This window comes from Lutra lutra, chromosome 1 (genome assembly GCF_902655055.1).
Source record: "Lutra lutra chromosome 1, mLutLut1.2, whole genome shotgun sequence".
In the NCBI taxonomy this organism is placed as follows: Eukaryota; Metazoa; Chordata; class Mammalia; order Carnivora; family Mustelidae; genus Lutra; species Lutra lutra.
The window spans coordinates 204375910-204403656 of NC_062278.1; the positions used below are offsets into that span (position 1 = coordinate 204375910).

The window sequence follows — 27747 nt, forward strand, 5'->3', positions numbered from 1 at the left end:
GGTGGCGTGACCCTGGCCAGGCCTTCCTCTCTGAGCCTCAGTTTCCTCACCAGTAAACCTAGACAACAAGCCCTCTCTTCCAGGGTGGGTGACCAAAAAAGCATATAGCACACAGCAGGCGTTCCCTAATTGTGTGCGAGTGTGTGGGAACACGTTGTCGGCTCCGCAAAAAGGCTGCACACGCAAAAAGGCCAAGGGCGGTAGAGCCTCAAGAGTTGCCAGCAAAAGCTCTGCCGCCAGCAACTCTGGGAACGGCGCGCATGCGCCAGCCCTTGCCGTCACAGTCACATCCCGAGGCGTTCGGCAAGCGCCGTGAGAGGCAGGCTCTGACGGACAGGCCGGTTGACCTGTCATCGAGAAGCACTCTCCAAGGCGTCGGACGAAGAGGCTGTTGATTGGAGACATCCTCAGCTGGGGCGGGTTCTTCGCCGTCCTGGTTACTATGACGCCCGGCCCCCGCCCCCTCGGCTGGCCGCCATCTTGTTGTTGATCCGTACCCAGTGGGCAGCGCCGGGAGCTGGACCGAGCGGCCGGTGCGGGGCCGCTGCTGCGGGGCTCATCCACCTGCGTTGCCTGCCGGGGGCGGGCCGAAACCTGGAGGCCCGGGGGGCCCAGCTCCCGTGGGGAGCCGTGGGCGCCCGCTGCCCGGGCCGGGCCGGTGAGTGACAGGAGCCGGGCCGAAAGACCGGCCTGACGCCGGCGGGGCGGGCGGCGGCGGGCACGGGGTTGGAGCGGGCGCGCGCGGGGCCGGGGCATCCGCCAAGCATCGCTCGCACCACTCGAGCGTCCTGACCGGCTGCCCGTGGAGCCTCCCAGAAGCCAGCGCCGAGGCCGGTGGACGGCCGCGGAGAGAGGTTTGAGAGCCCTGCGCCCAAAGGCCGGCCGGTGGTGGGGTAGCGGGAAATTATTTCCTCTGACCCGCACCGCTGAAACGTGTCCATTGCCCGCCTGGTGCTCCTGAGTGAGAAACACACACCTACCTCTTTCTTAGAGTGGTTCTTGCGAGTGTTTTTCACTTAGTGGAGAACTAAGACTAGACGAAGCAGGCTAAAGTCCCCCACGAACCCAGGCAGGCCAGTGTCAGGGCCCTGTGATTCTGGCAGAGCTGAGGCTCTGCCCAGCGCCTGCCTCCTGTGCTCCTTGGAGCTCAGTGTGTGTTTCTTCCTGAAGAGCCTGCTTAAATAAGTCCATAATGCCCGAGTTTTATTTTGGAACACAATTTCCTTAGTTTCTGACCGTTTTTTGGACTTGTGGTAAGGTCTTTTTGCTCTAGAAGAAAGTGAATATTATGGTGATGACTTTGTTTTATCTCCTAAAGAGGTAGATGTTCTGCCCGTGTCATCAGGAGACAAAGGAAATGTAGGACTGTGTTAGAATCAGAAAAGGAAATGAAACTTATCTTTGTCGTTGTGGATGGTATGGAATTGTCAGATTAACTTTTTTTTTTTTTTAAGATTTTATTTATTTATTTGACAGAGAGATCACAAGCAGGCAGAGAGGCAGGCAGAGAGAGAGGAGGAAGCAGGCTCCCTGCTGAGCAGAGAGCCCGATGTGGGGCTCGATCCCAGGACCCTGAGATCATGACCCGAGCCGAAGGCCGCGGCTTAACCCACTGAGCCACCCAGGCGCCCCGTCAGATTAACTTTTAAGAGACTAAATGTATCTTGCCCAATGAAGACATTGTCAGGCCCCTTTCCTGTGAGGTTGGGAGGGTTACAGACCATGGGCAAGGTGTGCAGGTCTAGGAAGAGTTCTGAGTGCTCCAAAACACGATGCTCTTTCCTGGTGGTTCCTTGGCTCCTTGGCACAGGCTCCTTGTATGTGGTTGTACAAGAAACCTGAATGAAGTAAGTCAAGCAACAGTACTTTGCGTGCTTGTGTCAGGATCCTGTCATCCTTGAATGTTTAATTTTGAAAGAAACCAGCTCCTTCATCAGGAGGTCCTTTTGGAGAAGATACTGAACCAGAGGAGGCTGGCGGCCTGTTGCTGTAGTCTTACTTGTGAGAACACAAAGATTGTTCCTTGTATTTATGTAATTCACCTGTAAATGTCAGCGCTTTTAAGTATTATGAGCAGTAGACACACTTGGTGAGACTGGAGATCCTACACTGAGGTCAGAAACTGCTGCAGGCTTATGGGATGAGATCCCATGTCCTAACCTGGCATTCAAGGTGCTGCCGCTGGCCCCAGCCCACCTCTCCAGGGCTTATCCTAATCCCCATTAGCCAGATGATTTGCTAGACATTCCATACGTGGTAGGTACTTACACAGTTCTCTTGCCAGCCGAATGCAGTGGCTTTTGCTTCTCTTTGGGATACCAGTTCTTCATCTCCACTTCTCTTTTCTCCAGAGTCCAGCTCAGGTCCTCTTTATGAAACAGTCCCCAGACATTCCAATCCTTGGGGGTACTCTGATGTGCAGTAGCATTATTGCCCTTATACAAAAAAACAAAATAGTATTTGCTCTTTTTTTTTTTTTTTTAAAGGTTGTATTTATTTGACAGAGAGATCATAAGTAGGCAGGCAGAGAGAGAGGGAAGCAGGCTCCCTGCTGAGCAGAGAGCCTGATGTGGGGCTCGATCCCAGGACCCTGGCATCAGGACCTGAGCCGAAGACAGAGGTTTAACCCACTGGCCACCCAGGTGCCCCTAGTATTTGCTCTTTTAAGATTATTATTTTTTTTGTTTTCTCTAAGACCTAACCCCTCTCCTACTATAGACTGTATTTTTATGTCTTGCATTACATGTAGTAGATGAGAACTAAATGTTTACAAGAGTGTTATATTTGAGTTCAGAACACCTTCTGTATTTAAACAGGGAAATGGACAGAATAAACCCATAGAAATGGGGATTTGGTGGTCATGGATCTCCACCTCTTACTGTGCCCGAAGTGCTTGCATCTCCAGTGCCTTATGGAGGCCCATCCTCAGTGCTGCAGGACAGAGGCAGAACTTGCTCAAAGTGCAGAACTGAAGCCTGAAAACAGAGTAATTCTGCATCTCAGAAGGGGCTGTGTGGTCCATCCCCTTCCTGGCTAAGATCCAGTATTGATTCTTGGGAAACATGCATTGGGTGAACATAGCACTGGATGCTGACATTCTTAGACATTCTTCTTGGTTGGATCTTGTTCTCACTGCCACCTTGGACTGCTGTAAATGTGTCAGTATTATATCCTTCAGTGCTACCCTGAGACTATGGGGAGCCGTGATGGGAGAACTGGGGAAAAGCTGCACAGTACACTCTGTCTCAGGCTTGGGACAAGGGAGCAGTTGGGGATTTTGTGTGTTTGTGCCACTCGATCTTTGCTTTTGCCCCGACTTTAAATTAGATTTTATTTTTCCTCCCCTATTACAGCAGGATTGGAGCAATGGATTCTCAGTGAGACAACCTAAGATATCTTGGTTCTTTTATGAAAAGTGATAGATCAAGCCTTTCATTTGCTACTATGGTTTGAAGTTGCACTTATGTAGGAGGCATTGCAATGAGTGTTGATGGGAAAATGTGTTCTCTTGAGGGCTGGATCCCCGTTAGGGACTTTGTTTTGTTGAGTGCTTAGCAAATTTGCTGCTGATCTCTTCTGTTAAGGTTTCATTTGCAGGAGGGAGTTGGGATCATTTACTCCTGTCCCTTCATTTTATAGAAGGTGGGCAGTCTAGGTGAGTAGTCTGGGACTGGACTCTCTCTCTCTCTTTTTTCTTTTTTGGTAAAGATTTTATTTACTTATTTTACAGAGAAGAGAGCACATTAGAGGGGGAGTGGCAGAAGGAGAGGGAGAAGTAGGCTCCCCACTGAGCAGGGAGCCCAATGCAGGACTTGGCCTGGGATCACGACTGGAGCTGAAGTCAGACACTTAACCGACTGAGCCACCCAGGTGCCCCGACTGGACTCTTTTCAAATTTAAAATTTGATGTCCATGCATAAAAGCAGTTTGAAGAACATAAAAATCTGGTTGTGTTAGGATTGAATGAACACTTACAAACGACTTATTCTGTAATTGAAAAATCAGGTGGGCGCCTGGGTGGCTCAGTGGGTTAAGCCGCTGCCTTCGGCTCAGGTCATGATCTCAGGGTCCTGGGATCGAGTCCCACATCGGGCTCTCTGCTCGGCAAGAAGCCTGCTTCCCTCTCTCTCTCTGCCTGCCTCTCCGTCTACTTGTGATCTCTCTCTGTCAAATAAATAAATAAAATCTTAAAAAAAAAAAACATTAAAAAAAAAAAAGAAAAATCAGGTAATGACAAGTGTTGGTGAGGATGTGGAGAAATCAGAGCCTCCGTACACAGAGATTGGTGTGAATGTAAAATGATATAGTCAGGGAGGAGTTGGACATTTTGTATATTTGTGTTTGTGGGTCTATGCCTTTGTCAGGATTTGGAAAAGAGTCTGGCAGTTCTTTAAATGGTTAAATAGTTACCCTATGACCGACAAATCGCAAATCGCACTCCTAGTTGATCTACCCAAGAGAAATGAAAACATGTCCACACAAAAACCTGTATACGAATGTTCATATACAGTGTTATTTACAATAGCCAAAGGGGGAAACAATTCAGCTGTCTTCATCAGTTGGTAATGCATAAATAAAGCATGTATACATACAATGAAATATTATTTAGCAACAAAAAAGAATGAAGTACTGATACATACCGCAACATGGATGAACCTGGAAAACACATGAAGTGAAGGAAGCCAGACACAAAAGATCACATATTATATGATTCCATTTATACGAAATATCCAGAATAGGCAAATCTATAGAGATAGGAAGTAGATTAGTGGTTGCTTAGGGCTTGGAGGTGGATGAGAGCATAGGGGAATGATAGATAAGGTTACGGAGTTTCTTTTTGAGGTAATGAGTATGTTTAAAATTGTAGTGATGGTTGTGCATGTCTCTGAATATACTAAAAGCCATTGAACTGTGCACATTAAATAGGTGAATTGTATGATTATAACTCAAAGCTGCTATAAAAAATAACTTAGGTGGGTAATTACATTCACTAGTTCAAAGAAAGATAATATATAAGTAACAAGGAGAAATAAAAAAGGATCATCCTTTAACTTCCTTGGTTTTAGTGTATAAGCAGGCTTTTTTCCCCCCTCTGTCTTTAATTTTTACAAAAATGAAGTAATGCTGTACATCCTGACTTGTACCTTTTTGCAGTCAGCAAGATATTATATAAACATCTGTGTTGGTCAGTGATGCATTTACATCACTGGCTAGCTGGCAACAAATTTTGGGAAGTGGAATGTAAAGGCATTGAATAGAGAAGTAGGACCTAGGGTGATCTAGCAAGCACAGGTCTTATCTAAAGTGTCACTGTTGTTCAGTTACAGCCAGTTGTGTTACCAGATCTTGTGATTTTTTTTTTAAGATTTTATTTGTTTATTTATTTGAGAGAGAATGAGTGAGTGAGAGAAGGAGACCACAAATTGGAGGGGAGGGACAGAGGAAGAGGAGAAGCAGACCCTGCTTGGCAGGAAACCCAACATGGGGCTCCATCCCAGAACCCCAACATGGGGCTCATTCCCAGGACCCTAGTATCCTGACCTGAATTGAAGGAACCTGCTTAACTAACTGAGCTACCCAGACACCCCTTGTGACTTTTTTTTTAAGAAAACAAGAAATCTGAATTTTTATGTGAAGTTTCCTGATTTTTTAAATTTGGCAATGAATTAAGAAAATTTGAGCACCAGCCCCTTAGCTGGTGAAAGAAAACCCTTTGCAGATCAGAAATGGCAAAAAATTCGAATTGCCTGTTGTGTCCATTCCCAGTGGACAAGGTGACACTCTGCCTTCTGCTCCAGCTTTAATATTGTAAACAAGTGTCCTTTTCATGGTCTGTTTAGTGCCATGGTTTTTCATATTTTTGTGTTTTTTGTTGGGAATTTTGCCCTTTTTGGGGGGGGGGGATTTTGCTGTTTAAAATATCTCTCAAGTGTAGTGCTGATATGCTGTTAATCTTCCTAAGCAGGAGAAGGTTGTGATGCCCCTTATGGAGAAAATACGTGTATCAGATAAGTTTCGTCCGACATGACTCACAGTACTGTTGGCTGAGAGTGCAGTATTAATGTGGCAACAATATCCAGTAGTCCCCCCCTTATCTGCAGGGGATCCTTTCCAGGACCCCCAGTGGGTGCCTAAAACGGGGGATGTTACTGAACCTTGTATGTGCTATGTTTTTGCTTATACACACATATCTGTAATAAAGTTAAATTTATAAATCACTCATAGGAAGGGACAGTAATAACTAATAATATAGTAGAACAATTATAACAACATACTGTAATAAAAATTACACGAATATTGTCACTCTCTCACAGTATCTTCTTATACTCACCCTTATGATGATGTGAGATGATAAAATGCCTGCATGATAAGATGCAGTGAGGTGAATGATGTAGGTAGGCATGGTGACGGAGTGTTAGGCTACTACTGACCTTCTGACCATATCTTAGGAGGAGGACCATCTGCTCTGGACCGTGGTTGACTCTGAGTGATTGAAACTGTGCAAATCAAAAAACAATGGATAAAGGGGGACTAGTGTATATTAAACTGTCTTTATTTTATTTTATTTATTTATTTATTTGGCAGACAGAGATCACAAGTAGGCAGAGAGGCAGGCAGAGAGAGAGAGAGGAGGAGGCAGGCTCCCTGCTGAGGTGAGAGCCCGATGTGGGGCTTGATCCCAGGACCCTGGGATCATGACCTGAGCCGAAGGCAGAGGCGTTAACCCACTGAGCCACCCAGGCGCCCCTTAAACTGTCTTTAAACAGAAACATATGGGGCACCTGCGTGGCTCCAGCATTGGCGTCTGGTTTTTGGCTCAGGTCATGATCCTAGGGTCCCGGGATCGAGCCCTGCCTCAGACTCCTTGCTCGGCCAGAAGCCTGCCTCTCCCTCTGCCACTCCACCTGCTTGTGTTCCCTCTCTCGCTGTGTCTCTCTCTGTCAAATAAATTACTAAAATCTTAAAGAAGAAATAAACAGAAACATACATATAAGGTTACATATTATATGTATGTAGCTCTGGAAGGTTGTGAATTGATCGGTTGACAAAAATGTGACTAAAAGCTCACAGAAACCTAACCCTGTATTTCCCTTAGTAGTGGCAGCTTGATATTTGCTAACTTGGTGTTAGCAGTGACTTAGAATAGAACTACTGAGAATACTGAGAAGTCTTTTGTATCTGGCTTCTTTTGCTTAGTAGGAGTTTTTGAGGTTCATCCATTTTGTTGTGTTCCTTTTTATTCCTGAACAGTATTTTCTCTTATGGTTATACCATTTGCTGATGGGCATGTGAGTTTTGCCAGTTTGGGACTATTACGAAGAGAGATGCAATAGAGGTCCTTGTACAAGTCGGTGTGTGTACAAACCATTTCTTTTCAGTATACATCTGAGAGTAGAATGGCTCTGACTCCCAGACTACATCAGTGGGACAGTTTCAGGAAAAGTTAAAAAGCAGTCCTATGGGCCTTGGGCCCTGGGCCCAAGTTTTGTTGTTATTCCTCCATTATAGTTCTCCGCTCCAGGCTTAATTTTCTGGTTTTACCTGATTTCCGTATCTACCTATACTGAGTTAAGAACTAATGATACTCCATTGAGGTGGCAAATTGAAATAACCAGGAACTATTTATTACAAGTGGACACTAGATTCTAGATGGAGCAGGTCTGTTTGCTTTAGAACTTATATCGGTGCTTGTCATGCTTCTGGATTTCTTTTTGGGGGAGGTTAGGGGAAGAGTGAGTACACATACAAATGGGGGAGAGGAAGAGAGAATCTTTTTTTTTTTAAATTTTACTTTCTTTATTTAAAAAATTTTTTTTCTTTTTTTAGATATTTATTCATTTGAGAGAGAGAGAGAGAGAGCAGAAGCAGGGGGAGAGGCAGAGGGAGAAAACAGGCTTCTCCGCTGAGCAGAGAGCCTGATGCAGGACTCGATTCCAGGACCCTGAGACCATGACCTGAGCTGAAGGTAGATGCTTAACCGTCTGAGCCACCCAGGCGTCCCTATTTTACTTTAAAAAAAAAAAAAAGATTTTATTTATTTATTTGACAGACAGCGGGAGAGGGAACACAAGTAGTGGGGGAGTAGGAGAGGGAGAAGCAGGCTTCCTGCTGAGCAGGGAGCTCGATGCAGGTCTTGGTACCAGGACCCTGGGATCATGACCTGAGCCGAAGACAGATGCTTAACAACTGAGCTACCCAGGCACCCTGAGAGAGAGAGAGAATGTTAAGCAGGCTCCATGCCCAGTAAGGAGCCTGGCGTAGGGCTGAATTTCATGACCCTGAGATCATGACCGGAGCTGAAGTCAAGAGTCAGACGCTTAACCACCTGAGCCACCCAGGTGCTTCTGGATTTCTGCTAATTGATGCAGACCAGGAAGTTTCTTCATTCACAGTGTTCACAGAATTCGTCCTTCATCTCTCTATGGAGCCTGACCCTGGTGATTTTTGCCTTTGCAAGTGTTCAGTCCAGTTGCCACAGTGGACACTGCTTCTTTAGACTATGAGTCATATGGCATTTATTTTGCTACTTTAAAACGCATGTGAATTTTAATTTTAATTCACATGCAACATTTTAAAGTTTGAAGCTTCTTTGTCTGATAATCTCCCATGTGTAGTGTTAGAAAATTGGCACCAAAGAGAGGGTCATCTAAGGGTTCTAGATTTTCATTTCTGAGAGCAGCACACAGTGCTTTTGATGTAGAGTGCTCATCCCTTAAATCCACCCACACCCACACCCATTAAAAGTCATTTCCACATTTTGCCTATTCCTAGCTCTGTTTGGCATTTGCATTCTGTTTCACCATTGACTTCTTGGGCCAATGGTCAGTGACTAGTTTCTTGGTTATCAGAGTCCTCTTTTAAAGCTTCCCAAATCTCTTAAAGAAGTAAATTGATTCTAATGGAGCTGCTGAAATGGTATGTTCTTGATGGAAGGTAAGGTCGGGATTTAAGAGGAATGAAACTTTCATGTGGGAGTTGGTTGAAGTAAGAAAATTAACTTTTAAAACTAACCTTCTTTCTTTTCTTTCTTTCAATTTTATTTATTTGATAGAGACACAGTGAGATAGGAAACACAAGCAGGGGGAGCAGGAGAGGGAGAAGCAGGCTTCTCGCAGAGCAGGGAGACTGACGTGGGGTTCGATCCCAGGACATGGTCCTGGGATCATGACCTAAGCGGAAGGCAGACGCTTAACAACTGAGCCACCCAGGCACCCCAAAACACTACTACTTTAGAGGGCATTTTATTAAAAATATTAAGTATCTTTATTCATTTATTTATTTATTAAAGATTTTTATTTATTTGAGAGCAAGCTCAAGAGCACGAGCTGGGAGAGGGGCAGTGAGAGAGGGAGAAGTAGACGCAGGGAGCCCCAGGACTCTGAGATTATGACCTGAACGGAAGGCAGATGCTTAACTGACTAAGCCATCTAGGTGCCCCAGTGTCTATATTTATAGTTCACTATAGTTCTTATAGTTTGTTGGGAGAGAACCAATATATGAAATTCCTCTCACTTGATTGGGATCTTTATTTCCTGGTGTGCCTGTTTTTCTTTTGAATAACTAAGTGGATGAGAAAATTCTTTTTTAACAGCTCCACGAGACAAGCAGTAGTACATTCAGTTAACGGTGGAGGAAAATGAGAATAACATATTTAGGCCACAGAGCTAGGGAGTCTCAGTGCTCGAACAATGCCCATGCCTCATCAAGGCTCTGCTTTCCAGTGTTAATTTAAGCACAGATGTTATTTTCCCTCAAATGATTAGTTGGCTCTGTTTTTTTTCTTTCAAAGTAATTTATTGAAATACATATAAGTAAAATACATATTCATATAAATATACATATATTTATAAATACAGGTAAAATACATATAAAGTGGACAGAATTTGATTTTTATACATATATACATTTGTCTAACAACCACCCAGATAGAAAATTAGAACACTTACATAATTTGGCTTTTTATAAAATACTTATTTTTTAGAGCAGTTTTAAGTCTATAGCAAAATTAAATGTCAAATATAGAGAGTTCCCATGTACCCTCTGACTCCCTCTTCCCCAATAGCTTCTATTATCAACATCCCACAGCAGAGTGGTACATTTATTAGTCAGTGAACCTATGGTGACACATCATTATCACCTAAAGTCCATAGTTTGTGTTAGGGTTCACTCTTGATGTTGTACATTCCATAGAATGGTTTGACAAATGTGTAATGGCCTGAATCCACCATTATAGTATACAGAATAGTTTTGCTGTCCTAAAATCCAGTGTGCTCCTTTTCATCTGTCCCTCTCTCCTGGCAACCACTAGTATAATTTTTTAAATTAATTATTTTGTTAACATATAATGTATTATTTGCCCCAGGGGTACAGGTTTGAATTGTCAGGCTTACACATTTCACAGCACTACCATAGCACATACCCTCCCCAGTGTCCATCACCCAACCACCCTCTCCATACCACCCCTCCCCTCAGTTTGTTTTGTGAGATTAAGAGTCTCTTATGGTTTGTCTCCCTCCTGATCCCATCTTGTTTCATTTTGCCTTCCCTACCCCCCAGTCCCCCCCTCTGCCTCTCAAATTCCTCATATCAGGAAGATCATATGATAATTATCTTTCTCTGATTGACTTATTTTGCTCAGCATTATACCTTCTAGTTCCATCTATGTTGTTGCAAATGGTAAGATTGCATTTCTTTTGATGGCTGCATAGTATTCCATTGTATATATGGACCACATCTTCTTTATCCATTCATCTGTTGATGGACATCTAGGTTCTTTCCATAGTTTGGCTATTGTAGACATTGCTGCTATAAACATTTGGGTGCATGTGCCCCTTCAGATCACTACATTTGTATCTTTATGGTAAATACCTAGTAGTGCGATTGCTGGGACGTAGGATAGCTCTATTTTCAACTTTTTGAGGGACCTCCAAGCTGCACCAACTTGCATTCCCACCAACAGTGTAGGAGGGTTCCCCTTTCTCCGCATCCTTTTCATCACCTGCCATTTTCTGATTTGTTAATTTTAGCCATTCTGACTGGTGTGATGTGGTATTTCATTGTGGTTTTGATTTGTATTTCCCTGATTCCAAGTGACATGGAGCACTTTTTCATGAGTCTGTCGGCCATCTGGATGTCTTCTTTTGCAGAAATGTCTGTTCATGTCCTCTGCCCATTTCTTGATTGGGTTATTTGTTCTTTGGGTGTTGAGTTGGTAAGTTCTCTATAAATTTTGGATACTAGCCCTTTATCTGATATGTCATTTGCGAATATTTTCTCCCATTCTGTCCATTGTCTTTTGGTTTTGTTGCCTGTTTCCTTTGCTGTGCAAAAGCTTTTGATCTTGAAGTTCCCAATAGTTCACTTTTGCTCTTGCTTCCCTTGCCTTTGGCAATGTTTCTAGGAAGAAGTTGCTGCGGCTGAGGTCGAAGAGGTTGCTGCCTGTGTTCTCCTCAAGGATTTTGATGGATTCCTGTCTCACATTGAGGTCTTTCATCCATTATGAGTCTATTTTTGTGAACCACTAGTATTTTTACTGTTTTCATGGTTTTCCCTTTTCTAGAACGTCCTATAATTGGAATCATAAAATATGTAGCCTTTTTAGATTGACTTCTTTCACTTAGTAATATGCATTTAAGGTTTCTCTGTGTCTGTAGAGCTTGATAGCTCATTTCTTTTGAGCTATATTTTTAATATAGCTTTCTAATATTTCATTGTCTGAATAGACCACAGTTTATTTATCCACTCTTCTTTTGCTTATTTTATTTATTTATTTATTTATTATTTTTGTGAGAGTGCACACGTTTGGGGGGGGTAGAGGAGGGGCAGAGGGAGAGGGAGAGAGAATTTTAATTTTTTTAAAGATTTTTCTTTTCTTTTTTTTAAGATTTTATTTATTTATTTGAGAGGCAGAGAGTAAGGAGGAGAGAGAGAACACAAGCTGGAGGAGGGGCAAGGGAGAGGGGATAACAGGCTCCTTGCTGAGCAGAGAGCCCGATGTGGGGCTCAATCCCAGGATCCTGGGATCACGAACTGAGCCAAAGGCAGATGCTTAACCAACTGAGCCACCCAGGTGCCCCTAAGATTTTTATTTCTTTATCTGAGAGAGAGACAGAGCATGAGCATGAGCTGCGGGGAGGAGACAGAGGGAGAGGGAGAAGCAGAGTCCCCACTGAGCAGGGAGCCTGAAATGGGAGCTCGATCCTGGGACCCCAAGATCATGACCTTAGCCAAAGGCAGATGCTTAACCATCTGAGCCACCCAGGTGCCCCCAGGGGGAGAGAATCTTAAGCAGACTCCAAGCCCAGTAGTGGAGCCTGTTATAGGCTCCATCTCATGACCCTGAGATCATGACCTGGTGTTTGACTGAACCATCCAGGCACCCCTCTCCACTCACCTTTTGAAGGACATCTCGGTTACTTCCAAGTTTTGGCGATTATAGATAAAGCCTCTATAAACCTCCATGTAGTAATTTTTTTATATATATAAAATCTTGATGCTTGGTTTTTTTTTTTTTTTAATGAACAGCTCTTTTTAAGAAATAACATGGCATTTTTGTATTTGTCATGAATTTAGACAAATGTTTAGATTCAGAACCAATTATAAAGTAGGCTAGATAGAGCTTTTTCATTTTTGCTTTAGATTTCATCTGCTTAGTTTCTTTGTGCTTTAGTTTCCTCTTTTTTTTTTTTTTTAAGATTTTATTTATTTAGTTGACAGAGAGAGATCACAAGCAGGCAGAGAGGCAGGCAGAGAGAGAGGAGGAAGCAGGCTCCCTGCTGAGCAGAGAGCCCGATGTGGGGCTCGATCCCAGGACCCTGAGATCATGACCTGAGCTGAAGGCAGAGGCTTAACCCACTGAGCCACCCAGGCGCCCCAGTTTCCTCATCTTTTAAATGCAGACAACTTTTCCTTTTAAGCAGCTTTGTACCTTGGCATGATACCTGGGAAACTGGGCTGTGAGTAGGTACTTATTTTACCTGGAAAAATGTAATCTGTGCTTGGGGAAGCCTTATTGTTGTACTGTGGCCTCTATTGAAATACTATCTCTTGGGGGCTGCTGAAGGTCTACTTCTTGGAGCTGTTTGTAAAACTTCTTTACGGTAAAGGGGCACCTGGGTGGCTCAGTGGGTTAAAGCTTCTGCCTTTGGCTCAGGTCATGATCTCAGGGTCCTGGGATTGAGCCCCACATTGGGCTCTCTGCTCGACAGGGAGCCTGCTTCCCTTCCTCTCTCTCTCTGCCTGCCTCTCTGCCTACTTGTGATCTCTGTCTGTCAAATAAATAAATAAAATCTTAAACAACAACAACAACAACAAAACTTCTTTATGGTAAAAATCCTTATCAAGAATCTGAGGGTGTGGGGCGCCTGGGTGGCTCAGTGGGTTAAGCCGCTGCCTTCGGCTCAGGTCATGATCTCAGGGTCCTGGGATCGAGTCCCGCATCAGGCTCTCTGCTCAGCAGGGAGCCTGCTTCCTCCTCTCTCTCTGCCTGCCTCTCCATCTCCTTGTGATCTCTCTCTGTCAAATAAATAAATAAAATCTTTAAAAAAAAAAAAAAAGAATCTGAGGGTGAGTGAGAAGACACCTACAAAGATACAAGAGTTACTTTTAGGTAAAAGCACTTAGGGGTGATAAAAACAAATCCAACTTTCCTTTAAGGATTTTATCTTTTCAAGTATAAGACTGTTGCTGGGTCATAACCACTGAACAAAGCAGGTCAGATTTCTGGTCTTCATGCAACCTGAGACTAAGATACAATCCTTCATAGGAAAAAGTTCAGATAATTCATTCTGCAATTCCTCATTTGACTAATAAGTCATAAAATCCAGGCAGGGGACTTTCTCCTCTATGCTCGTCTTGGAGCCCTTTGGTAGCCATAGCCTTTGCTCTCCCTACAGCCTGTCTGATTGCTCTATCTACTGAGGACTGTGTGAATAGCTCTGGTACACCAACAGCCTTGTTTTGCTGCTGTACTTTCTTCCCAGATCAGTTATTTTATGTTTGTGTGTGTGTGTTTGTGTTCAGTTTTTCCTTTAAAAAAAGTTGAAATTTTGTCTAAACCAGTATAGTCAGTGTCAGTGGGGCCATATGGAGGCCTCATATCTGCACTATAACATTGTTTTGGTAGTTGAAGTGATGTGAACAGGTTGTTCCCTTGCCAGGGTAGAGAATGGGAGACAGTGGGAGACCATCTCTTGTGATTTAGCCTGAAGTTAGATTTATAATGCAAGTAACTGCCATAGGACTTAGATGTTGTGTTTTTCAGTTTTATTTATTTTAATTTTAATTTATTTTTTAACGGAGGAGAAGGGGAAGAGGGAGAAGGAGAGAGAGAATCTTAAGCAGGCTCCACACCCAGTGCAGACCCTGAGATCATGACCTGAGCCGAAATCAAGAGTTGTGTGCTTAACCAACTGAGCCACCTAGGCACCCCAGTTTTTTTCTCTTACTTATTGATTACGGAAACATTTTCAAATGCTGTTCTCAGAAAGATTTTTCCTGACCGTGGATATATATATATTTTAAGATTTTATTATTTGACAGAGAGAGAGAGACGGTGAGAGAGGGAACACAAGCAGGGGGAGTGGGAAAGGGAGAAGCCGGCTTCCTGCTGAGTAGGGAGCCTGATGCGGGGCTCAATCCCAGGACGCTGGGATCATGACCTGAGCTGAAGGCAGACGCTTAACGACTGAGCCACCCAGGTATCCCTGACTATGCATATTGATGCTGGTTTTGGGGGGGAATTTGAAACCCTCCACAATTATATTCCCACACTTGAAAATATTATGAAGGTTTCCAGCATACCATGCTTTCCACAGATGAGATAGCTATAGAATCTTAGACATTTTTTAGAGTGTGGGGAGGATGCCCTCCATCCTCACTTTCAGTTTTCTGAGGATAGTAACTGTGTTTGTCTTAGTATAATATTTGTTCTGCAGGGTCTCAACATACATACTTGATTATGTATTTTTAAAAGTTTTTTGCAGATTTTATATTAATGGTCCCTGATTGATTTGGAGACTTTATAGTTGCTGTTTGGTCACAAACTTGATTTAGTGGAGAGTATTTTGAAACTTATTTATAAAGATTCTGCTCGAGGGCTCCTGGGTGGCTCAGTGGGTTAAGCATCTGCCTTCGGCTTTGGTCATGATCCTGGAGCTCTGGGATTGAGTCCTGCATTCAGCTCCCTGCTCAGCGGGGAGTCTGCCTCTCTGTCTTACTCTCTGTTCTCTTTCTCTCTCTTAAATGAGTAAAGAAAATCTTAAAAAAAAAATATGTAAGATTCTGCTCAGCTGGAGGATGCTGAATGGGTCAGGGCCAAGTAGCACACTATATACTGTAGGCAAGCACATGATGTGCATAGGCTCTTTTGGTTTTTTATATTCTGCCTGAAAGTTCAAGTGATTTCTTTAGCATAAAACATAGAATGAATGCTAAGTAGTTTCTACTGTGTTTGGGAAGATGTATTATAAAACATGTGGTTGTGTTAGCTCTTTCATGAGTGTCTCCAAGGAAAGCTGTCTTTGGCCTCAGGGAGCCAGATATTAAGCTCGATTAACTTCCCAAAGCAGAGCATATCAGGCAGGGCTGCTTGGACCATTCAGCATGTGAACTTGGCTGTTTACAGTGTTGTATTAGTTTTTATTGGGAGAATTTTGAGTAAAGCAAAGCTGTGTGGATTTTGTAGATAATAAAATTTCTCACTTTCAGTCTTTGCTACTTAGCCTTTTCAACTCGTTGGAACAACTGTCAGTGTCCATTTGGGAGGCAAAAACCACACAGGAATTTGAACAGGTAATGTTTAAAGATTTATTTGCTGAGAGAGAGACAGGGAGAGAGAGTGGGCGCTTACACAGGCAGGGGGAGGGGAAGCAGACTCCGCTGAGTGCGGAGCAGCTTCACGACCCGGTGATCCTGACTTGAGCCAAAACCAAGAGTTGGATGCTTAACTAACTGAGCCACCCTGCCACCTCGGAACAGGTAAAGTTTAATACAAGAATTGTTAAAACTGTAACGGATTTGGAGTAATGAGAGATTGGCTAGTAAAAAGTAGAGAGAACTCTAAGTTACATAGGAATAGCATATGTAGGAGCAGCCGTTAGCCCTAGGGCTGATACGGAGCGCTTGAGGAAGCCCAGGGCCGAGATCCATGTCTTGGGGAAAAGGGGGTGGTCGTGCCTAACTGGATGACAGAGAAAGTCATCGTGGTTCCACACTGGGAGAACATGCTGGGAGTCTATCTTCTAGGATATTGGAGAAAGGCATTTATGGAGAGGAGTCTTACTGGAAACACTCTGCCACAAAACTGCCTGAGTGAGGTGTCAGAGGAAGCTGCTGGCCACTGTGTACTGCTGACCGTGATGCAGTGTGGGAGTCGGCCACCCACCAGAGGCGAGGCACTGAGGGGAGCTCACTGGGTGTCGGGCCTGGTGAGAGGAGCTACTAGACCCAGGGGAAAAAAGAAGCCTTTTCTTTTGTCTGTCTTTCTTTTTTTCTTTCTTTCTTTTTTTTTTTTTTAAAGATTTTATTTATTTATTTGACAGACAGATCACAAGTAGGCAGAGAGGCAGGCAGAGAGAAAGGAAGGGAAGCAGGCTCCCCGCTGAGCAGAGAGCCCGATGTGGGGCTCGATCCCAGGACCCTAGGATCATGACCTGAGCCGAAGGCAGCGGCTTTAACCCACTGAGCCACCCAGGCGCCCCATCTTTCTTTCTTTTTTTTTAAGATTTCATTTACTTACTTGAGAAAGAGCTCATGAGTGAGTGGAGGGGCAGAGGCAGAGGGAGAGAGAATTTTAAGCAGATTCCATGCTGAGCACAGAGCCTGACTCTGGGCTCCATCCCACAACTATGAGATCACAACCTAAGCTGAAATCAGTCAGGAGTCTGATGCTTAAGCAGCTGAGCCTCCTAGGTGCCCCAGAGCCTTTTCCTTTTTGCAGAATCTTTCTGTTGTCTTCCAACAAAGCTAAATATCAGCTGGCAAAGGAAAAATATTTAATGGGTCCAGCTCCATTTTTGCAGAGCTGGGTTTAGAGCCAAGAGAATACATTGATAACTGGTAAGCTGCTGTTTGTCAGAGTTATACAGATAAGCTGTTAATAATTTTATTTTTAAAGTTTTTAAAAAATACTTATTCATTTGTGAGAGATTGAGAGAGAGAAGACAAGCAGTGGGAAGGGGCAGAGGGTGAGAGAGAGAGAGAAACAGTCTCCCAGCTGAGCAGGAAGCCTGATGCCGGGCTGGATCCCAGGACCAGATCACGACCCAGAGCTACCACCTGTGTTTTGTATTTGTTTTAATACGGGGATTAATTTAAAATGCCCTTCTGTTCTAGCCAGAGACAACTTCTGCTCTGAATTTTTTCATCATAGATTAGTTGGCCAGTTAAAATTTCATATAAATAAAATAATACTGGGGCACCTGGATGGCTCATTCAGTTAAGTGTTCAACTCTTGGTCTCACCTCAGGTCTTGAGCTTAAAGTTGTGAGTTCAAGCCCCTGTGTTGGGGTCTGTGCTGGGTGTGGAGCCTACTTTAAAAAAAAAAAAAAAATATTATATGGAGTAATACTCTTGTGTACTAAATAATACTAAAAGGTAGCATACTCCTGTGTACAGCTTCTTTCACACATTTTAATGTTTTGGGAATTTATTCATGCTGTTGTTTGTATCAGTAGTTAATTCCTTTTTATTGCTTTGTAGTATTTCATTGCATGAACATTCCAGTTGTAGGTGGACATCTGGGCAGTTTCCAGTGTTTGACTTATGAATAAAGACTTTTTCTCTTTTTTTAAGATTTTGTTTATTTATTTGGCAGAGAGAAGGCTTACAAGCGAAGGGAGGGGGAGGGAGAAGCAGGCTCCCCACTGAGCAGGGAGCCACGTGGGGCTTGATCCCAGGACCTGGAGATCTTGACCTGAGCGGAAGGCAGATGCTTAACTGACTGAGCCACTCAGGTGCCCCTATGAGTAAAGCTTCAGTGAACATTTTGTACAAGTTTTCTTGGGGACATATACATTCATTTCTCTTGGGGAATAGGGAGGTAGAAGGGAATAGAACTGCTGGATCATAGGGTAGATATATGTCTAATTTTATAAGAAACTTTTAATACCTTTTTCAAAATGGTTGTATCATTTTACTGTTCCACTAGTAATGTATGAAGAGTTGTGATTGTTCCATATCCTCAGCAACATGCAGTGTGTTGTCAGTGGTTTTAATTCTAACCATATTCCTGAAAGTATTGTGATACCTCATTGTGCTGTTAATTTGCATTTACCTGGTTACTAGTGATGTTGAGAACTTTTTCTTGTACTTCATGGTCATTTGTATAGCTTCCTTTGTGAAGTACTTGTTCAAATCTTTTACCCATTTAAAAAGAAGTGGAGCTGTTAATGTTTTTATTTTTATTTATTTATTTTTTTAAAGAGATCAGATCAGCTTTATTCAATGATGCATGAATAGGGCAGCTTCCAGCTAACAAACAAAAGGGTGCTCCAAAGAGTCATACCTGTTAATGTTTTTAAAAGTGAGGTTTAATGGGGCACTTGGATGGCTCAGTTGTTAAGCATCTGTCTTTGGCTCAGGTCATGATCCCAGGGTCCTGAGATTGAGCCCCGCATCACGCTTCCTATTCAGCAGGAAGCCTGCTTCTCCCTCTCCCACTGCTTGTGTTCCCTCTCTGGCTGTCTCTCTCTGTCAAATAAGAAATAAAATCCTTAAAAAGAAGATGAGGTTTAGGAGATGCTTATATAGAATACCAATCAGGTACATGTTTTGTGAATATTTTCTTTCAGTCTGGGGTGGCCTGCCTATTTAATTTTCTTAGATATATTTTAAAGATAAGAAGTTTTCAGTTTTGTTAAAGTCGATTTATCAGTGTTTTCTTTTATGGTTATCGCCTTTTGTTGTGTCTGAGGAACCCTTGCCTACCTCTCAATGTTGGAGATTTCTCCTGTGTTTTCATCCAGAAGTTGTAGAGTTTTAGTTTTTACATTTGGGTCTCTGATCCACTTGGAATTCATTTCTGTGTATTCTTTAAGATTGGGGTTGAGGTTAATTTTTCTTCCATATCGATAACTTCTTGTTCCCTTACCAGCACCATTTGCTAAAAAGACTTGTGTATTTGTTATCTATTGACTCCAAAACTTAGCGTTTAACAGTAAACACTGCCTCAGTTTCTGAAGATCAGAAACTTAGGCGTGACTTAGCTGGGTGGTCCTGGCTCACAGTCTCTCAGGAAGTTGCAGTTAAGATGTCTTCTGGGACTGCAGTCATCTGAAGGCTTGCCTGGAGCTGGAGGGTCTGTTTCCAAGATGACTTACGTGGCTTTTGGCAGGTGGCCTCAGTTCCTTGACATCTGGGCTCTCTGAGTATCCTCATGACATGCAGTTATCTCCTCCAGAATAAACGGCTCAAGACAAAGTGAAGAGGATGCCTCTTAATGACCCTGTCGCTGACTGTTCCTTTTTTAACATTTTATTTATTTGTGTCAGAGAGAGAGTATGCAAGCATGAGCAGGGGGAGGGGCAGAAGGAGAAGCAGACTCCCCGCTGAGCAGGGAGCCTGATGCATGGTTCGATCCCAGGACCCTGCGATCATGACCTGAACTAAAGGCAGATGCTTAACCGACTGAGCCACCCCGGCATCCCCAGACTGTTACTGCTGCCATATTACATTCTGTTCCTTAGTACTGACTCACTAAGTCCAGCCCATACTCAAGGTGAGGAGAGAAGCAGACTCTGCCATTTGCGGGGAGAACTGTTGAAACACTTGAAGTTTAAAAACTACCACAACTTGCTCTCTCCATTTATTTTTTTATTTTTTAAAGATTTTATTTATTTATTTGACAGACAGAGATCACAAGTAGGCAGCCCGATGCGGGGCTCAATCCCAGGACCCTGGGATCATGACCCAAGCTGAAGGCAGAGGCTCCAACCCACTGAGCCACCCGAGCACCCCTCTCCATTAATTTTTTAATTTTTTTAAAAAAGATTTTATTTATCAGAGAGAGAGAGAGAGACTGCAAGAGAGGGAACACAAGCAGGGAGAGTGAAAGAGGGAGAAGCAGGCTTCCCACCAAGCAGGGAGCCCAATGCAGGGCCTGATCCCAGACTCTGGGATCATGACCTGAGCTGAAGGCAGATGGTTAATGACTGAGCCACCCAGGTGCCCCTACTTTTTTTTTCTGTTTTTTTGTTTTGTTTTGTTTTGTTTTTTAAAAGATTTTATTTATTTATTTGACAGAGAGAGAGAGAGAGAGATCACAAGTAGGCAGAGAGACAGGCAGAGAGAGAGGAGGAAGCAGGCTCCCTGCCGAGCAGAGAGCCCCATGTGGGGCTTGATCCCAGGTCCTTGGGATCATGACCTGAGCCGAAGGCAGAGGCTTTAACCCACTGAGCCACTCAGGTGCCCCTTTTTTTTCTTTTTTAAGTAATATCTATACCCAACTCAAACTCACAAACCTGAGATAAAGTCACATACTCTTCCAACCATCTAGGCACTCCTGATGCACAAAAGTTTTTAATTTTGATGAAGTCCGATTTATCTATTTTTTTCTTTTCTGGCCTGTACTTTTGTTGTCATAGCTAAGAAATCATTGTCAGGGTGCCTGGGTGGCTCAGTCAGTTAAGGGTCTGCCTTCATCTCAGGCCATGATCCCAGGGTTCTGGGATCAAGCCCCTCGACAGAAATCCCTGCTCAGCAGGGAGTCTGCTTCTTTCTCTCTCTATCTCTGTGTGTGCTTTCTCTCTTTCTCTAGCTCTCACTCTCTCTCAAATAAATACATCGTTATTTAAAAATAAAAATACAGGGGCGCCTGGGTGGCTCATTGGGTTAAGCCGCTGCCTTCGGCTCAGGTCATGATCCCAGGTCCTGGGTTCGAGCCCCACATCGGGCTTTCTGCTCGGCAGGGAGCCTGCTTCCTCCTCTCTCTCTGCCTGCCTGTCTGCCTACTTGTGATTTCTCTCTGTCAAATAAATAAATAAAATCTTTAAAAAAAAAAAAATAAAAATACAGGGGCACCTGGGTGGCTCAGCCGTTGGGCGTCTGCCTTCAGCTCAGTTCGTGATCCCAGGGTCCTGGGATCGAGCCCCGCATCGGACTCCCTGCTCAGCTGGAAGCCTGCTTCTCCCTCTCACACTCCCCTTGCTTGTGCTCCCTCTCTCACATGCTCTCTTTCTGTGTCAAATAAATAAAATCTTTAAAAAAAATAAAAATCCATCATTGTCATATCCAAGGTCACTAAGTACCCTGCTGTGTTTTCTTCTAAGAGTTTTATAATTTAAGTTTTATAAGTTTAGGTGTTTGATCCATTTTGAGTTAATTTTCGTATATGATGTGAAGTAATGCTCCAACTTTACTCTTGCATGTGGCTGTTCAGTTTCCCCCACTGAGCCACCCAGGCGCCCCGCCATTGGTTTTTTGTTAGGGATTACATTCAGCGTGTAGATCTCTTGGGGTATATTGTCATCGTAATGATATTAAGTCTTCCAATTTATCAACGTACGATGTTTTTTCATTTATTTGGGTCTTTAATTTCTTGAGAAGTCTTCTGTAGTTTTCAGAATACAAGTTTTTCAACTCCTTAGTTAAATTGATTCTTCACCATTTTCTTTTCTTTCTTTTTTTTTTTTTTTTAAGATTTTATTTATTAGAAAGAGTGAGCAAGAGAGCGAGCACAGGGGCGCCTGGGTGGCTCAGTGGATTAAGCCTCTGCCTTCGGCTCGCTCGGGTCATGATCTCAGGGTCCTGGGGTCCAGGCCCGCATCAGGCTCTCTGCTTGGCGGGGAGCCTGCTTCCCCTTCTCTATCTGCCTGCCTCTCTGCCTGCTTATGATCTCTCTCTGTCAAATAAATAAATAAAATATTTAAAAAAAAAAAAGGGAAGGGGCGCCTGGGTGGCTCAGTGGGTTAAAGCCTCTGCCTTCGGCTCGGGTCATGATCCCAGGACCCTGGGATTGAGCCCCACATCGGGCTCTCTGCTCACCAGGGAGCCTGCTTCCCTTCCTCTCTCTCTCTCTGCCTGCCTCTCTGCCTACTTGTGATCTCTGTCAAATAAATAAATAAAATCTTTAAAAAAAAAAAAAGGGAAAATGAGCACAAGCAGGGGGAGGGGCAAAGGGAGAGGATGAAGCAGACTTCCTGCTGAGCGGGGAGCCTGACTCAGGCCTGGAGTTGGGACTTGATCCCAGAATCCTGGGATCCTGACCTGAACTGAAGGTAGCAGCTTAACTGGCTGAGCCACCCAGGCGCCCTCATTTTTTTTGATACTATTGTAACTGGATTGTTTTCTTAATTTCCTTTTCAGATTGTTCACTGCTAGCCTATAGAAATGCAGCCGATTTTCGTGTGGCAATTTTGTATCCCGCAAATTTCCTGAATGTTTTTTATTACCTCTAATAGTGGTTTTGTGTGTATTTGGGTAATTTGGGGGTTTTCTACATATAAGATGGTGTCTTCTGTAGACAGTTAACTTCTTCCTAATTCGAATGCCTTTTATTTTTATTTTTTTTCATTTTCTCTGTCAAGAACTTCCCTTGTAATTTCTTTGACCTAGTAGTTAAGGGTATATTATTTAATTTCCACAGATTTGTGAATTTTTCAGTTTTCTTTTTATTGCCTTACAGGATATAGAATTCTTAGTTGACAGTATTTTCTTTCAGGACTTTAAATATGTCATCCCACTGCCTTCTGGAGGATTCTGGAGAGAAACCAGTGGTTAATCTTAGTGAGAATCTCTAGTACAGTAGGAGTTGCTTCTCTCTTGCTGCTTTAAATATTCTCTTTGTCTTTGGGGTTCAACGGTTTAATCGTGTGTTTTTGTTTTATAATGTGTCTGGGTTAATCCTCAAAGAAGGGCTCATTAGGCTTCTTTTACATGTATATTCATGGCTTTTCTCAGGTTTGAAAAGTTTTTGGCTGCTATTTTTTCAAATTTTTTTTCTGCCCTTGATTTTGTCTCTTCTCTTTCTGTAATGCATATATTGTTATATTTAGTCATGTCCCACAGGTCCTTCAGACTCTACTTTTGGGGTGCACGGGTGGCTCAGTTGGTTAGGCATCTGCCTTCAGCTCAGGTTGTGATCCCAGGGTTCTGGGATGCATTCCCGAGTTGGGCTCCATACTCAGCAGGGAGTGTGTTTCTCCCTTTCCCTCTGCTTCTCCCCCTGCTTGTGCTCTCTCTCTCTCAAATAAAATAAATAAAATAAAAACAAAGAAAAGACTCTTTACTTTTCATTAGTTTTTATTTTTGATTTTTTTGCCTCCTAGGTTGAATAATTTCAATTGTTTTATCTTCAAGTTCACTGATACTTCTTCTTTTTGCTCAAATCTGTAATTGAACCCCATTAGTGAGTTTTTCATATCAGTTATTATATTTTTCTGTTTTGAGATATTGAAGAATTTGTTTTGTCCTTTTAAAAATTTCTCTCTTTATTGGTATTTTCATTTTGTTCATGCATCATTTTCCTGAATCCCTTTGACCATGGTTTCCTTTAGTCCACTGAATGTATTTAAGACAGTTTATTTAATGTCTTTGATCAATAATAATTCCAGTGATTTGCTTCCTCAGGAATTTTTTTTTTTATCCTTTTCTTTTTCTTGGGAGTAGTCATTTTCTGTTTCTTTGTTTTGTAATTTTTTTTTTAAAGATTTTATTTATTTATTTGACAGAGAGAGATCACAAGTAGACAGAGAGGCAGGCAGAGAGAGAGAGAGAGGGAAGCAGGCTCCATGCTGAGCAGAGAGCCCGATGCGGGACTCGATCCCAGGACCCTGAGATCATGACCTGAGCCGAAGGCAGCGGCTTAACCCACTGAGCCACCCAGGCGCCCTTGTTTTGTAATTTTTAAATTAAAACCGGACACTTGTAATTTTACAAATCTGATTCTCCCACTTCACAGTGATTGCTAGTTTTTGCTCCTTGAGTGTTAGAGACTTCTATTTGTGGCTTTTTCAAACTAATACTGGAAATGTGTGTCTATTTCTGTTCCATGATCTCTGCAGTTAGACAGTGACCTGATAAAGATTTCCTTAAATGACAAGCTTCCAAAAGGGGAAGAAAGTAAAAACAAGGCTTAAATGTCCCTAGAAGCTGCTTCAGCCTGTGAGTATTGAAAGCAACGGTTACCGGCCTCTGCCTGCTCCTCAGTGATCAAAAGCAACCATCATCAGTTGGAATATGTATTTGGAGGACAAGGTCTTTATTGCCCATCCTAGCCTCCAGCAAGCCTCACCAGAAATGAGGGCAGCCCTCCCACTACTTCTTGCCCTAGGGTTGGAGGTTGGGTAGTTGATAAACAAAAGGCTGAAGTTTACCAGAATTCACCAGCCTCTTCATCAAGTTCTACCTTGGAAGCTGCATGTTTTCCAGCTACATTCCAGGGTTCCAGAAGTTACTTCAGACAGTTCCTCCAAATTCAGTAGTTGTTTTAGTGGAAGGGTGGATTCCTGAGCTTCCTACTCTGCCATTTTCATGAAGTTACTCCAGTGAATTTTAAAATTTTTGTTCTCCTTCTTTGGGCCTGGGGATGGGGGAGGGGGCAGAAGGACAGGGAGAGAGAGAATTCCAAGCAGGCTCCAAACCTAGCACAGAGCCTGACATGGGGCTTGATCTCACAATCTTGAAATCATGACCTGAGCTGGAATCAAGAATTGGACGCATAACTGATTGAGTAACCCAGGTGCCCCTAATTTTTGTTTTCTAATTGTTGCTGCTAGCATATAAAAATATAATTGAATTTTGTATACTGGCTTTTTGTATCCTGTCTTTGCTAAATTCACATATTAGTTTTATAGAAGTTGTTTTGTAGATTCCTGAGTATTTTCTTTGTAAACAATCAGGTTATCTATGGATTGAGAAAGTCTTATTTCTTCCTTTGTTCTTTATGCTTTTTATTTCTTTTTTCTTACTGTCCTGGCTCATAAGTGTTGAGTAGAAATAGTGAGAATGGACATTTCTTTGTCTTATTTTGATTATATGAGGGAAATGTTCAAAATTTCACATTGATTATGATGTCAGCTCTAGGTTTTTCAAGTTTTTCATAAGCGTCCTTTATGGTTGAGGAAATTTCCTTCTACTTTCAGTTTGTGATTTTTTTTTTTAAGATTTTATTTATTTATTTGACAGACAGAGATCACAAGTAGGCAGAGAGGCAGGCAGAGAGAGAGGAGGAAGCAGGCTCCCTGCTAAGCAGAGAGCCCGATGCAGGGCTTGATCCCAGGACCCTGAGATCATGACCCAAGCCAAAGGTAGAGGCTTTAATCCACTGAGCCACCCAGGTGCCCCTAATTTGTGAGTTTTTAATCATAAATGGGTGTTGAATTTTGTTGAGCTTTTTTCTTTATATATTGAGATATGATCTATGGTTTTAATCCTCATACTCCTATAAATAAGATGAATTACATTGATTCTTCAGATATTTGATCAACCTTGCATTCCCCACTTTGTCATGATACATTACTCTTTTTATACATCACTGGATTTGTTTTACTAAAAATTTTTTGAAGGATTTTTGTGTCTGTTCATGAAGGATATTGGTTTATAATCTTTTTTCTTTTGTATGTATGTATGTTTTGGGTAATTTTGTTATCAAGGATAATGGACTTCTTAAAATAATTGGAATGTGGTTTTTTTGCTCCCTGTTTTCTGAAAGAATTTGTGCAAGATTGGTGCTATTTCTTCCTTGATGTTTGATAGAATTGACTAGTGAAACTATGTGTCTGGAGTTTTCCTTGTGGAAAGAGTTTCGATAGATTGCATTTTCTGGCTAGATACAAGACCATTCAGATTTTATATTTTATCTTGTGTTAAGTTTTGTTAAGTTGTATTTTTCAAGGAGTTTGTCCATTTCGTTTGACTTGTTTAATTTATTGACATACAGTTGCTCATAATATTACCTTATTATTCTTTTAATACCCTATGGGGTCTTTAGTGATACCACTTTTTTCATCCCTGATAGTAGTATTTAATATGTTCTCTTTTTAGTGATCAGTTTCTCTAGAAGATTTACGAATTTTTTTTTTAATTTTATTTTTTATAAACATATAATATATTTTTATCCCCAGGGGTACAGGTCTGTGAATCGCCCGGTTTACAAGATTTACGAAATTTATTGATTTTTTTTTAAAGACCTACTTTTGACATTCTTAACCCCCCCCTCTATTTTATTGAGACTGATTATATCTTTATTATTTACTTTCTTCTGCTTACTTTGGTCTTTTTCTAGCTTTTTTTTTTTTTTTTAAGATTTTTTTTTATTTGTCAGAGAGAGAGAGAGTGAGTAGAGTGCCCAAGGAGGGGGAGCGGCAGGCAGAGGCAGAAGGAGAAGCAGGCTCCCCGCTCAGCAGGGCAGAGGCAGAAGGAGAAGCAGCCTTCCCGCTCAGCAGGGAGCCTGATGTGGGACTCTATCCAGGACCTTGGGATCATGACCTGAGCTGAAGGCAGATGCTTAGCTGACTGAGCCACCCAGGTGTTGTCCTGGTCTTTTTCTAGCTCCTTAAGGAGAACCTTAAGTCATTAATTTTATATTTCTAATACCTTAAAAGCTTAAAAATTTTAGCATTGGTTTAGCTTCATCAGTATAGCATATACTTTTATTTTCTCATATAACACCTCACCCAAAAAAGTATCTAGGACACATCCAGTTAAGAAATGGGCAAAAGACATGAATAGACATTTTTCCAAAGAAAACATCCAATGGCTAACAGACACATGAAAAGATCCTCAACGTCAGTCATTATCAGGAAAATACAAATCAAAACCACAATGAGATACCACTTCACACCATTTTAGAATGGCTAAAATGAAAAACACAGGAAACAACAGAAGTTGGTAAGGATACAGAGAAAGGGGAACCCCTTTACACTGTTGGTGGGAATGCAAACTGGTGTAGCCACCCTGGAAAACAGTATGGAGGTTCCTCAGAAAGTTAAAAATAGAACTACCCTATGACCCAGCAGTTGCACTACTAGGTATTTACCCAAAGGGTAAAAAAATACAGATTCAAAGGGATACATGCACCCCAGTGGTATGTATCTACAATTCTAAGCTGTGAAAAAGAATGAAATCTTGCCATTGACACTGATGTGGATGGAGCTACAGTGTATTATGCTGAGTGAAGTAAGTCAGAGAACGACAAATACCGTTTGATTTCACTTGTATGTGAAATTTAAGAAACAAAACAAATGAACATATGGGAAAGAAAAAAAGAGAGCGAAGCAAACCATAAGAACTCTAACGATAGAGAACAAGTTGAGGGTTAATGGAGGGTAGTGGGTGGGGGATGGTTATTTAAGGAGGGCACTTGTTATAATGAGCATGGGGCGTTATATGTAAGTAATGAATCATTAAACTCTATTCCTAAAACCAATATTACGTATATGTTACTTAACTATATTACCTAACTAGAATTTAAGTAAAAATTCAGAAAGAAAAAAAAGTACCTAGGACAGATAGTCGCAAATCTAAGTTCTTGACAGAGAAAATAGTTGAATTGGTGTATTAAAGGATTAACAACTTGTTAATCATGAGATTGATGTTTGCTTCAAGGTTGCGTTCCACTCTTTTTCTTTTTCACATGTTCCTGACTCCCAGAATCCTGAGAGTTCTACATGTTCCGGCTCAGTTCCTTATGTCACTTGAAGGTCAGGGAAGGAGCTGAGAGAGCAGAGAGATTTGGGACCCACTCTTATGGAATGATGTTTCTTTGGAGACATCTCTCCACTTACCTAAGTTGGGACATTGTTGATGGGT

General features: G+C 42.4%; 1 protein-coding gene across 3 annotated transcripts in view; it reads left to right on the plus strand.

Moving 5' to 3' along the window:
* The first annotated feature begins 519 nt into the window (after window positions 1-519).
* Window positions 520-27747, plus strand: part of IP6K1 (inositol hexakisphosphate kinase 1) — a 64132-nt gene continuing 36904 nt past the window's right edge. Inside the window, exons 1-2 of one of the 3 annotated variants that reach the window (XM_047693930.1) lie at window positions 520-658; window positions 15709-15792. The gene's annotated coding sequence lies outside the window, so the exon portion shown is untranslated. The remainder of the gene's footprint in view (window positions 659-15708; window positions 15793-27747) is intronic. The other 2 variants (XM_047693918.1, XM_047693922.1) reach the window with 2 other exon arrangements.